Below are 13,818 nucleotides of genomic sequence, written 5' to 3' on the forward strand. Positions count from 1 at the left end.
CCAGCTGTTCTTCCTTCAGACTAGCCCTTCTCCCCCTTGCCTGTTTCTATGAAGGGCGATGCAGAGCTCTGAGTGAAAAACTGAGAGTTGAGATAAAATACTCCCTCACCCCCATCGCATATTTACAGTTAATAAGCCCTATCAATCTTCATTTAGCTCAGACCTTGCCATTTCTGTTGATGCCATCCCAATTCATGTCCTTGTTACTGCTTCTCACCTTCTCCGCTGCTAACAGCCTCATCCAACTCACCTCTGTATTTTAACCTTTGTTTTTGCAATAGGTCTCCTGGCTTCTGCTTGTGCCCTGCCTGAGAGACTATCTTCACAGTATTTGTTATAGTTATTTTCTTAAAACATAATGATTTATTTAAAATATAATTATTTTCTGGGGCACCTGGGTGGCTCTGTGAGTTAAGCATCCGATAGTGGGCTCAGGTCATGACCTTGTGGTTCCAAGTTCCAGCGATGCATTGGGCTCTGTGCTGACAGCTCAGAGCCTGGAGCCTGCTTCAGATTCTGTGTCTCCCTCTCTCTCTGCCCCTTCCCAGCTTGTGCTCAGTCTCTCTTTCTCTCTCTCTCTCAAAAATAAGAAAAAAAAGAAACATTAAAAAATTAAAAAAATAATTATTTTCTTAAAACAACTATTTCTTTAAAATATATTTATTCATTTAAAACATAAATAAGATTATGTTATTCCTCTGCTGAAGCCTTCCAATAGCTCCCCATTCCCCTCAGAGCAAAAGGTAGGCTTAAAATGCCCTGTAAAACCCTATTCAATCTTACCAATTTGCCTCCAATATCTCATTTTCTCCTTCTCTTAAATCACTTTATCCCAGCTATGCTGGCTTTCTGTTTCTCCTTTGAATATTCTGGTACCCTTCTGCCTGAACCTCTCTCCCCAGATTGTTCCTCTGCCTGGAACATGTTTCCAGATATCCCTGTCACCTACTCACTCAAGGTTTTCCTCAAATGTTCCCTTCTTTATGAAGCCTACTGTGACTTACTTAAAATAATTCCCTCCATTTCCTATCTCATACATCATCTCTATCCTTGTTTATTTTTTCCCAAAGCACTTAACACCTCTTCACACACTATATAATTTACTCATTTATTGTTGTTTTGTTTATTGTCTGCCTCCTGCTGCTGGAATGTAAGCTCTATGAGGTCAGTAATTTTGTTCTGTTTCTTTCCTTTGATATTCTGATCACCTTGAAGTGATTCTGACAGACAGTAGAGGCTGGGTACATGTTTGTTAAAGTATAATGATTACTTGGGGCCTGGGCTTTTGCAATAATTATTTAACTAGTTCCCTGCCTCATATCTCTTTCTTTTCTCAGCCAGACTCCATTCTGTGGTAAATAAATTGTTCTTTAGCTCACCTCTATTCATATAATTTTGCTTAAATCCTTCAGTAGGTTCAAACTTCTCTTCATAAAAACCAACTTCTTGGATTGCTACTCAACACCCTCACACATGGCTTTCAAACTTTCGTTCCAGAAAGACTCAACTACAATACTTCTATCTGGCCCTTCAGCCTCAAATACTCCTATTTCCTGGAATTTTGTTTTGCTCATTTTCATCCCTCCTTGCAGGTCCCTAATGTAACCCTGACCATGGAAATATTATTTATACTTTGAGGAGACCTAGTCTAAAAAACAAATACAAACCTTCACATCAGCTCAATTATCAGTGTTCTTTCCAGTATGAGGGTACCTATATTAGAAACAATTTTTTTAAGTAATCAGTTATTTAGTAAATTTCTTCATGTCCTGTTGGCTTTTATTTTTCCTGATAATGTTGCGACTCTTAGGACCTGAATGATGAACGGTCAGACAGATACTTGTTCCCATCAGCATGCTATCTGCTTTAGTCTGTGAGAAAAATGAACGGGGAATATTAAAACATCTATACATCAACGTTTATAAATGAAACATTTATTTTTAACTATATTGATATTTCTTCAAAAAATTGTCAAACGTTTAGAAAAATCCAGTTATACTTAAACAAGCTGTGGGATGTCTGGTACATGTATTAATAGTCTAACAAGATGTTGCTCTAGTACTGTGGGGAAATATAAATTATTCTTTCATTTATTTAAAAGTTCACATTTAATTTTCAGAGGTGATAGAATACTCAACTTCTTTCTGTCCTTATCAAAATGATCAAATATACGCTACCAGTAAGAGTTGTAAAAGCTATTTGCCAATATTCCTGTTTTCCTTAAAGCAGGTATTTTAGAGAGTTGTACAAAATAATTCTAAAGAAATTATTACTTTATTAGCAATAATTAACAAGGAATTGAAGGAATTTTTAGTTTGCCTCAGTGTTTACATAAAACTAACAAATTTTGGAATATTTTCTTAGACTAGTTTGGAGCCCTAACATATTTTCCCTGATATATATAATAGTGAAGTTTTAGGTTAAATGAGCAAAATGAACAGGAAAACAAAGCCAAAAACAAAAACAAAAAGCAAAACAGCATTCTAGTTACTGAAGTTAAAGTGCGTTTGATGGTGAACTGGTTTTCGAATAAGGTTTGCAGGGAATAGTTCAAATTGACTTTTGATTTGCTGTGTAAAAATACAGACTATGCTACTTAATAAGAAAATAAACTTGAAAAATTAAAGGTTAACCTAATGTTCTAAATTTTAATGGTCAAATCAGACAAATTTCACAACTGATTCCATGAATTATGCAAAAATTCCTCAACAAAAGATATAAGTGGGGGGGGGGAATAAAGAAATCAAGCAGATCCACTTGATCTCATGGCTACATTTAAGCTGAACTTAGCGAATATTAATATCAGAAGAGTCTAACTCACAATCACTTGAAAGCAGGAAAAGTGGGCTGACATTTGTTAAGCTCCTTAGAAGAATATTTGAAATATCATTAAAAACTGGAATAATGCCAGGCAATTGAGGGAAAGCAGACAGGGTGCAAAACTTCAAACAGAAGAAAGTAATCAGAGTGATATGATACGTGTGATGTCAGTATTTAGTTTTTTCTTTAAGTCCCAGATATTGAAAGGAAATCTATAAACACCCAGAGAACAATGGACTGAATAATATGGCTAGATGGACTTATAAAAATAAGCAATGCCAAACATTATGTCTGTTTGCAGAGGGACAAAGCTAGTAGCATTGTGAAATACAATCTGTGTTTTATTGGGGCAGTAGTTGAAGCATTTAGTGGAGTGTCCCAGAAAAGTTAGTGTTCCAACCTGTTTTGTGTTGGCTTGGATGTGCACACTGTCACATCATTTGGTGTGCTGGCTGAGCCGGTACAAAGGAAGGTGGTGATAAATGGGAGTGCGTCTAGTTGTGAGGAAGTGGCTAGTAGGGGGGCTGCAGGAGCTTTGGCATGAGGTCAGGTTTTATTTTCCATCTTTATTAATCATCTCCAGGGGGGAATAAATTGCCTGCTAATGAAATTTGCAGATAGCACTAAATTTTGAGGTGTTGCCAAACATGGTTAACAAAGGAGAAATAAATATAAATGGACTTAAGCATGCTATTTATCATTTATTTGGATTTAATCAAAATTGTTCCCAGGATACATTTATAAGCGATTCCCACAAATTCAATTTTAGAGGGAGAAATCTCTATCACACAGCAAGACAAATGGGCTGATGGTAGGATCACCCTCTGTATTCTGCCAGCTTAAAGGAAAAAGGATATTTTTAGCAAAAATGCACTATTTAGAATGTCCTCTTTCCATGTCTGCTGAATGCCAATTTCAAAAGTGGGAAAACTCCCAAGCTTTGAAAAATCAGTTTTAGGAATTGAGCTAAAGCCCTGGGATTAAAGATTGCATATATATTCCTTCATCTTTTTCTAACTTGGCCACACCCAGAAAACTTTCCCTGGAATCCTCTTGAGAGAGAGATGTTTTTGTTTTTTGTTTTCCCCCTCATGTCCCAAATCAACACAGGGCCTGGAGTGGAGGTGGGGGATTCACATTGCTTCTTACTGCTTTTCAATTAATCCTCTCTATGAACAAACAAGCAACAAACAAATAGAAAGAGATGCGGTTAGAGATAAATAGATACATAGATAGATAGATAAATACATACATACATAAAATACTAGTTCCTTTAAAGTTTATGCTATCAGAGATTTCAGTTACCCATGATCTCATATTCATTCCATCTTTCATGAAAATTTCAATACTTTACTTGATGTTTCCTCTATATCACTGTATCCATTTTAATCTAAATATGCATTAATCTAACACTCTGGATAATCAGTTCCTTGAAATCCAATTTCTGATGATCCCTTTGTTCATCCTATCCTAGCCACCCATTCCCTGGCCATCAAGAATAGCTGTACTGTTGCCCCCAAATCTTGATATTCTAGTTCCCCATTCTTTGATCTCTACCTCCTATCTTTATAGTTTTCCAATTCTAGAAAGTATTCCACTCACACTTGACTTCTGTTCACTTGGCCCCTTTCACTTTTTTGCTTTCTATTATTCATGTTCTCCTCTTCACTTTGTGTACCTTAAACTTAATTAGTCTATCACTATATTTCCTCCCTAGCATAATTCTCAACTTACTTGCTCCTCTCTCCTTTGGTTTTCTCTTTGTAAAATCTCAACCTGGTTCCATTCAATTATATTCATGAGCATAGAGAAGCTGAAGATGGATACTTGCTGATTGATAACACTTTAGACTGATGACCGAAAAAATGAAGAGCACCTCGGGCACTATTTAGAAATACGATTGCATTTGACCAGCCAATTTATTACCTACTTTATGAGAAGGCTGTTTTACACCTTCTTCTGGCATTTCAAACTTTTTTATTTTTTAATTTCTTAATCAACTGCACACCTAGGTGTTTTTGTTTTTTGTCTTTATTTGTTTACTTTCATGGAGAAATATACAAGCAGTCAGAAGATAATCTCTCTAACTTCTCCCACCAAATATGCTAACCTACTTGCAACTGTTTCCACAAATTCTGCTTTCCCCCCTGTTAGAAGAGATGAACTGTTCCTGTTGAGTTGGAATCTTTCCCTTCTTCACTGGATCTAATCTTTGTCACCTATGGTAAGACTTTATTCCAATGATCTCCTTCTATCCTGTTTTATCAATGGTCTATCTCCATGTGGTCACTGCCATCATTGCAAAAATTGTTTGGGGGCGCCTGAGTGGCTCAGTTGGTTGAGCGATCGACTTTGGCTCAAGTCATGACCTCATAGTTCCTGAGTTCAAGACCCACCTCAGGCGCTCTGCTCTTAGCACAGAGCCTGCTTCAGATCCCCTGTCCCCCCCCCGCCCCCCCTCCAGTTGTGCTCTCTCAAAAATAAATAAAACATTTAAAAAGTTTAAGCAACACCCAACATTAAAACAAATCAAGACAAAATGTTTCCTTTAACTCCTCATCCCCTATAACTACTGCTTCATGCCTATGTTCTCCTTCATAACAATTTTCCTCTGAATATTCTCTTCCTTTTTCTTTTTTTTTTTAAGTTAATGACACATTTAATTCACTCATTTTATGTAATCTGCTATTATTTTCCAGTTGAAACCCTCTTGGCGGTTTTCTTCATTTTTTAAAAAATTTATTTTTTATTTTTAAAATTTACATACAAATTAGTTAGCATATAGTGAAACAGATTTCAGGACTAGATTGCTTAGTGCCCCTTGCCCATTTAGCCCATCCCCCCTCCCACAATCCCTCCAGTAATCCTCTGTTTCTTCTCCATATTTAAGAGCCACTTATGTATTGTCCCTGTCCCTATTTTTATATTATTTTTGCTTCCCTTCCCTTGCGTTGATCTGTTCTGTGTCTTGAAATCCTCATATGAGTGAAGTCATATGATTTTTGTCTTTCTCTGACTAATTTCGTTTAGCGTAATACCCTCTACTTCCATCCACGTAGTTGCAAATGACAAGATTTCATTCTTTTTGATTGCCAAGTAATACTCCATGGTGTGTGTGTGTGTGTGTGTGTGTGTATGGATATATGTGTGTATATATATATATATATATATATATATATATATATATATATATACATACATCTTCTTTATTCATCCATCACTGGACATTTGGGCTCTTCCCATACTTTGGCTATTGTTGATGCACCCACACTGGGGTGCATGTACCCCTTTGAAACAGCATACCTGTATCCCTTGGATAAATACCTAGTAGTGCAACTGCTGGGTCGTAGGGTATTTCTATTTTTAATTTTTTTGAAGAACCTCCATACAGTGTTCCAGAGTAGCGGCACCAGTTTGCATTCCCACCAGCATGCAAAAGGGATCCTCTTTCTCCACATTCTTACCTGCATAAATTCTTTATAAGTTCTTCATAAATTCTTTATGGATTTTGGATACTAACCCTTTACCTGATATGTGATTTGCAAATATCTTCTCCCATTCTGTCAGTTGCCTTTTAGTTTTGCTGATTGTTTCCTTCGCTGTGCAGAAGCTTTTTATTTTGATGAGGTCCCAATAGTTCATTTTTGCTTTTGTTTCCCTTGCCTCTGGAGATGTCTTGAGTAAGAAGTTGCTATGGCCTAGGTCAAAGAGGTTTTTGGTTGCATTCCCCTCTAGGATTTTGATGGCTTCCCGTCTTGCATTTAGGTCTTTCATCCACTGTGAGTTTATTTTTGTGTATGGTGTAAGAAAGTGGTCCAGGTTCATTCTTCTGCATGGCGCTGTCCAGTTTTCTCAGCACCATTTGCTGAAGAGACTGTCTTTATTCCATTGGATACTTTTTCCTGCTTTGTCAAAGATTAGTTGGCCATACATTTGTGGGTCCATTCTGGGTTCTCTATTCTGTGCCATTGATCTGAGTGTCTGTTCTTGTGCGAGTACCATACTGTCTTGATGATTACAGCTTTGTAATACAGCTTGAAGTCTGGGATTGTGATGCCTCTTGCTTTGGTTTTCTTGTTCAAGATTGCTTTGGCTATTCAGGGTCTTTTCTGCTTCTATGCAAATTTTAGGATTGTTTGTTCTAGCTCTTTGAAGAATGCTGGTCTTATTTTGATAGCTATTGCATTGAGTATGTAGATTGTTTTGGGTAGTATTGACATTTTAACATTATTTGTTCTTCCTATCCAGGAACATGGAATAATTTTCCATTTTTTAGGTTTTCTTCAATTTCTTTCATATGCTTTCTATAGTTTTCAGTGTATAGATTTTTCACCTCTTTGGTTAGATTTATTCCTAGGTATTTTATGGTTTTTGATGCAATTGTAAATGAGATCTATACTTGATTTCTCTTTCTGTTCCTTCATTGTCGATGTATAGGAATGCAACTGATTTCTGTGCATTGATTTTATATCCTGAAACTTGTTGAATTCATGGATCACTTCTTGCAGTTGTTTGGTGGCATCATTTGGATTTTCCATAGAGACTATCATGTCATCTGTGAAAAGTGAGAGTTTGACTTCTGCCTGGCTGATTTGGATGCCTTTTATTTGTTTGTTTGTATGATTTCTGGGGCTAAGACTTCCAATACTATGTTCAATAACAGTGGTGAGAGTGGACATCCCTGCCTTTTTCCTGACCTTAGGGGGAAAGCTGTCAATTTTTCCCCATTGAGGATGATATTAGGATTGGGTCTTTTGTGTATGGCTTTTATGATCTCGAGGTCTGGTCCTTCTATCCCCACTTTCTTGAGGGTTTTTATAAAGAAAAGATGCTGTATTTTGTCAAATGTTTTCCCTGCACCTATTGAGACAATCATGTGGTTCTTGTCCTTTCTTTTATTGATGTGATGAATCACATTGATTGTTTTACAGGTACTGAACCAGCCCTGCATCCCAGGTATAAATCCCACTTGGTCGTGGTGAATAATTTTTTTAATGTATTGTTGGATCCAGTTGGCTAATATCTTGTTGAGGATTTTTGCATCCGTATTCATCAGGGAAATTGGCCTATAGTTCTCCTTTTTAGTGGGGTCTTTGCCTGGTTTTGGAATCAAGGTAATGCTGGCTTTACAGAAAGAGTTTGGAAGTTTTCCTTCCATTTCTATTTTTTTAGAATAGCTTCAAGAGAATAGGTGTTAACTCTTCCTTAAATGTTTGGTAGATTCCCCCTGGAAAGCCATCTGGCCCTGGACTCTTGTTTTTTGGGAGATTTTTTATTACAAATTTGATTTCTTTACTGGTTGTTGGTCTGGTCAAATTTTCTATTTCTTCCTGTTTCAGTTTTGGTAGTTTATATGTTTCTATGAATTTTTCCATTTCTTCAAGATTGCCCATTTTTTTGGTATATAATTGCTCATATTAATCTCTTGTTATGGTTTTTATTTCTGCTGTGTTGGTTGTGATCTCCCTCCTTCATTCTTGATTTTATTTATTTGGGTCCTTTCCTTTTACTTTTTGATCAAACTGTCTAGTGGTTTATCAATTTTGTCAATTCTTTCAAAGAGCTTGCTTCTGATCTCATTGATCTGTTGTACTGATTTTTTGGTTTTGATAGCATTGATTTCTGCTCTAATCTTTATTATTTCCTGTCTTCTGATGGTTTGGGGTTTTATTTGCTGTTCTTTTTCCAGGTCTTAAATGTGTCAGGTTAGGTTGTATATCTGAGACCTTTCTTCCTTCTTAGGAAGGCCTGGATTGCTACATACTTTCCTCTTTATGACCACCTTTTCTGCATCCCAGAGGTTTGGGGCTGTGATGTTATCATTTTCATTGGCTTTTATGTACTTTTTAATTTCCTCTTTAACTTCTTAGCCCATTCATTCTTTAGTAGGATGTTTTTTAGTCTCCAATTATTTGTTACATTTCCCAAATTTTTCCTGTGATTGATATTGAGTTTCATAGTGTTGTGGTCTGAAAATATTCATGATATGACCTTGACCTTTTTGTACTTGTTGAGGGCTGATTTGTGTCCAAGTATGTGACCTATTATGGAGAATGTTCCATGTGCATTGGAGAAGAATTGTATATTCTGTTGCTTTAGGATGAAATGTTCTCAATATATCTGAGAGGTCCATCTGGTGCAGCATGTCACTCAAAGTCATTGTTTCCTTGTCGATTTTCTGATTAGATGATCTGTCCATTGTTGTAAGTGGGGTGTTCAAGTCCCCTACTTTAATACTGTTGTTATCAATGATTTTATTTATGTTTGTGATTAATTGACTTATGTATTTGGGTGTATCCACATTTGAAGCATATATGTTTACAATTTTTAGGTCTTCTTGGTAGATAGAACCCTTAATTATGATATAATGCCCTTCTTCATCTCTTGTTACAGTCTTTATTTTAAAGTGTAGACTGTCTGATATAAGTATGGCTACTCTGGCTTAGCATAATAGATGGTTCTCCATCCCCTTACTTTCAATCTGAAGGTGTCTTTAGATCTAAAGTGGGTCTCTTGTAAACAGCATATAGATAGATCTTGTTTTCTTATACATTCTGTTACCCTATGTCTTTTGATTGGAGCATTTAGTCCATTGACATTTAGAGTGAATACTGAAAGATATGAATTTATTGCCATTATTTTTCTTGTAAAGTTGGAGTGTCTGGTGGTATTCTCTGGTCCTTTCTAGTCTTTGTTGCTTTTTGTATGTATGTATGTATGTATTTATCATCTTTTCTCCCCTCAGAGAGTGCCCTTTAAAATTTCCTGCAGGGCTGGTTTAGTGGTCACGAACTCCTTTAATTTTTGTTTGGGAAACTATTAATCTTTCCTTCATTTTGAATGACAGCCTTGCTCGACATAGAATTCTTGGCTGCATTTTTTTTTTTGGATTTAGCACATTTAATATACCCTGCCACTCCTTTCTGGCCTGCCAAGTTTCTGTGGATAGGTCTGCTGTAAACCTGATCTGTCTTCCCTTGTAGGTTAAGGACCTGTTTCCCTTGCTGCTTTCATGATTCATTCCTTGCCTGAGTATTTTGTGAATTTGACTGTGATATGTGTTGGTGATGGTCGGTTTTTGTTGAATCTGATGGGAGTCCCCTGTGCCTCCTGGATTTTGATGTCTGTGTGTTTCCCCAGGTTAAGAATGTTTTCTGCTATGATTTGCTCACATAACCCTTCTACCACTTTTCTCTCTCTTCATCTTCTGGGACCCCTATGATGCTGATGTTGTTTCTTTTTAATGAGTCACTGATTCCTCTAATTCTAAAATCATGCTCTTTTGCCTGAGTCTCCTTCATTTTTTTCTGCCTCATTATTCTCCGTAAGTTTTTCCTTTGTATTACTGATTCACTGCTCTGCCTCATCCATCCTTGCCGCTGCTGCAACCATTCGAGATTGCAGGTCAATTATAGCATTTTTTTATTTCATCCTGACTAGCTTTTACTTCTTTTATCTCCGCAGAAAATGATTCTAATTTATTTGCGATTCCAGCTAGTATTCTTATCATCACGATTCTAAATTTTTGTTCAGACGTCTTGCTTGTATCTGTGTTAGTAAATCCCTGGCTGTCTTTTTTTCCTGCTCTTTCTTTTGGGGCGAATTCCTTTGTCTTGTCATTTTGAAGGAAGAAAAACAATTAATAAGGTAAAAAAAATTAAAAGAAAAAAATTAAAAACAACATACACTCCAAAAAAATCAAATAAATGATGCCTGATCCTTGGTGTGTTTTAGTCTGCGTGTTGAAAGAGATTTGATAGATTATAGAAAAAAGAGGGAAAAGAAAACCTTTGAAAATTTGAACAAATGAATACAGTGATATAGAATGAAGTGAAAAGATGGAAGTAAAATAGAATTTTAAAAATTTACAAAAAGTAGAAAATATAGTAGAAAAAAATTAAAAATATTTTTAATAAAATGAAAATAAAGAAAAGAAATGAAAAAGAAAAAAAAAAGAAAATTGAATAGATAGGCCAGCAAAGAGACTGAAATACAATCGAAAATTACGTCGTTTTCCCCTAGAAGTCAAACTATGAAGCAGTTTATAGTCTGTTAACTAAGCAGGTGAAGAGAATTGTGGTGTTCCTGAAGAGTGAGGTTGGTCCTATTGGGTGGAGCTTAGTGTAACGGCTCCAATCTTCACTAGATAGCGCTGTGTAGCTTACTGGAGTGGATTGTTGTGGTGCTTGTAGCTGTGTATGCGCATATGCCATTGCAGTGAAAATGGTGTCACCCAGCTACCCAGTCTCTAGTATCAGAACTCTGTTCTCCCAGAACAGCAATCATGCACCTGCCCTTTTTCTCTAGCTTCTGTCCACTCCCTGCTTTTACACCATCCTTGACCAAGCCATCACATTGCCAGGCGGCACCTCCCTCCTGAGTTTTATCTAGATGCAGCTGTCTTTTTCCGACCCCTCACTTATGAGGGACTGCAGCTTTGACCTGTTCTGTCCCTCTGTGGGAAGGTCTAACTGAGTAATGGCTGGGTGCCAGCCACACCCAGGAACATTTGTGGGACTGTGCTACTGCCTATGCCCTGAGACTGTGGCTGGGTGCCAGCCTGCCCCAGAAAAATTAACCCGATTGTGTAACAGCAACATTTCAGGGTTTATGGAAAATCACCACACACATCCTGCACCAGGCTTCACCTTTAATGACTTTGTTCCAGCACCAGCAAATGTGGTTGTTCTCTGGAGTCAACTGGGGCCTTTGCCTGTGGAGGTGGGGCACACAGCCTCTACCAAATAACCTCCCAGCAGGGGAACCATATCTCCCTGTGTAGCCTGAAGTTCCCCCCAGACTTCACTCTATTCCAGGGGATTCGCCCTTCTCACCCCGGCACCACCAGGTATCAGAGCTGCAGAGTTTCACACTCTGAGCTCCCCCTGTTTATAGAGTCTTAATGGAATTTAAACCCTCTCCTTTCTCCTTTCTCCCCTTTTAGTTCAGTCCCTGTAGCTGTTTCCACTTTTCCACTTTCTGTCCAGCTGCTTTGGTGGGGGGGATGCTTTTCCATACTCTCCCCCCTTCCTCTCTTCAAGCAAAACAGCTTCCTGCCCTCAGCAGCTTCTCTCTCCCCCAGTTCACCTCTCTGTCTGCATACCTGCTGAGTTCTGTGGTTCAGGTTGTACAGACTGTTGTGTTAATCCTCAAATCAGTTTTCTAGGTGTACAGGATGGTTTAGTGTTGCTCTGGCTGTATTTCATGGACGTGAGACACAAAAGAAACTTCCATGCTGTTCTGCCATCTTGGCTTCTCCCTTCTTTATATATATATATATAAGTGTGTGTGTGTGTGTGTGTGTGTGTGTGTATATATGTGTATATATATATATATATATATATATATATATATATATATATATAATTTTTTTTTTTTTAACCAGGGAGGGCTGGAAATGAATAACCTGATGAGCTGCCTTGTGTTGGCTTTGTCTGGCAAGATATACATATGACAGAGAATTCAGAACTTCTTATTATGTGATTTTTTTTGTCAGAGTACTATGAGAAGAGGATCTTAGAAAAATGTACATGTTCTATTTTTGTTTTGTTTTGTTTTTTTATACTTATTTCTTAGAACTATTTCTTTGGAAAATATATAGAAGTTTTCTATAATAGGAGGAGCAGTTTTATACAGTCTTGCACAGGTGTAAAATCTTCACCAAAATTTTACCTTGTTGTAGACAAGATGCACAGGTTATAAGATGATTAATTGTTGACTTAAAAAGTTGATTGGGAGTAATCATTTTACCTTTATGAAATTAATTACAAAAATTGCTTTGATTAATTCATCATACTTTCCTTTTATAATTCTTATGATTCTCTCAACAAGGAATTGTGATTGAAAGATGAAGCTACATGACTGGTGTTATAAAGATTTAAATTATTGGCAAAGAAAGGGCATGCAGCATCACAATGAAATAAATATATTCAGAAATATTTCCTGGTCTATGTTACTTTATCTTTATATCTGAAGTCTAAAGCTTGCTGATTCCTGGCTTTCTGCTTTGGGAGACTTGTTGGCTGGGGAAATTTTTTTCTGGCCAGGAACAGTTTATACTTAAGCTTTTTTCAGAAGGCTCACAAGAAATTAAAAAAGAGGAGGAAGGTATAAACTAGCCAAAAATCAGAATGGGAATATGGAGAATGGGGAGGAAACAGTATGGTGGAGTTGACCACATGCTTTCTCTTATACTTGGAAATATAACTATAATATAAATAAATATAAATATAACTTCTTTCTTTTTTATATAACTTCTTTAAATATTTATAAATATAACTATAACTTTCTTTCTTTAACTTATTTTTCTTTTTAAAGGATTTTTTTTCCTTTTATGAATTAGAACAAGTATTTTTCCTAAGGAAAATTATGAAATAAAGTTGTTCTTTACTCATATACTTTAACTTTCTCTATTTTTTCCTCCCTTTTAGGCCTGTCTGTCTTGAGTGGCTTCTTACTCTCTTTGCCACTTCATTAATCAAAACTTGCTCTCAGGAAAGGAGTTGACAAATACATTCACACTAAGGGAAGAATAATAAATAGTATCCTAACCATTGTTACCCAATTCCAGACATTATCATCAATCTTGATAATTTTTATCGCTTATGCTGGCTGTGTCATCAAAATCCTCTTCAATTGGATGCATCAGGCAAAATGTATCAATTGCTCATATTTAGTGCTAAGGAGAAAACCTATTTCCTAATCTTGCACCAAAATATAATTAAATTCTAAAACTAGGTAATATCTTTTTTTGAGGTATTTTTAATTTTTATTTAGAAAGAAGACTTCATCCCTTATAGATGGTTATCATGTGATTATGAGGGGATGGAAATGTATTTACAAGATATGGAGCTCACCACTATTCCTGAGCATTGAATGTTGGACACTTCTCCTGTTAATAAATGCATTAAAATATATAATACTGTCCCACATTCCTCATGTGTTTCTCTGGTTGGTTTATATATGTAAGTCTGGCTTTCTTCTCTAATTGGAAGGTTC

The sequence above is a fragment of the Panthera tigris genome, chromosome D1 (genome assembly GCF_018350195.1).
Source record: "Panthera tigris isolate Pti1 chromosome D1, P.tigris_Pti1_mat1.1, whole genome shotgun sequence".
NCBI lineage: Eukaryota > Metazoa > Chordata > Mammalia > Carnivora > Felidae > Panthera > Panthera tigris.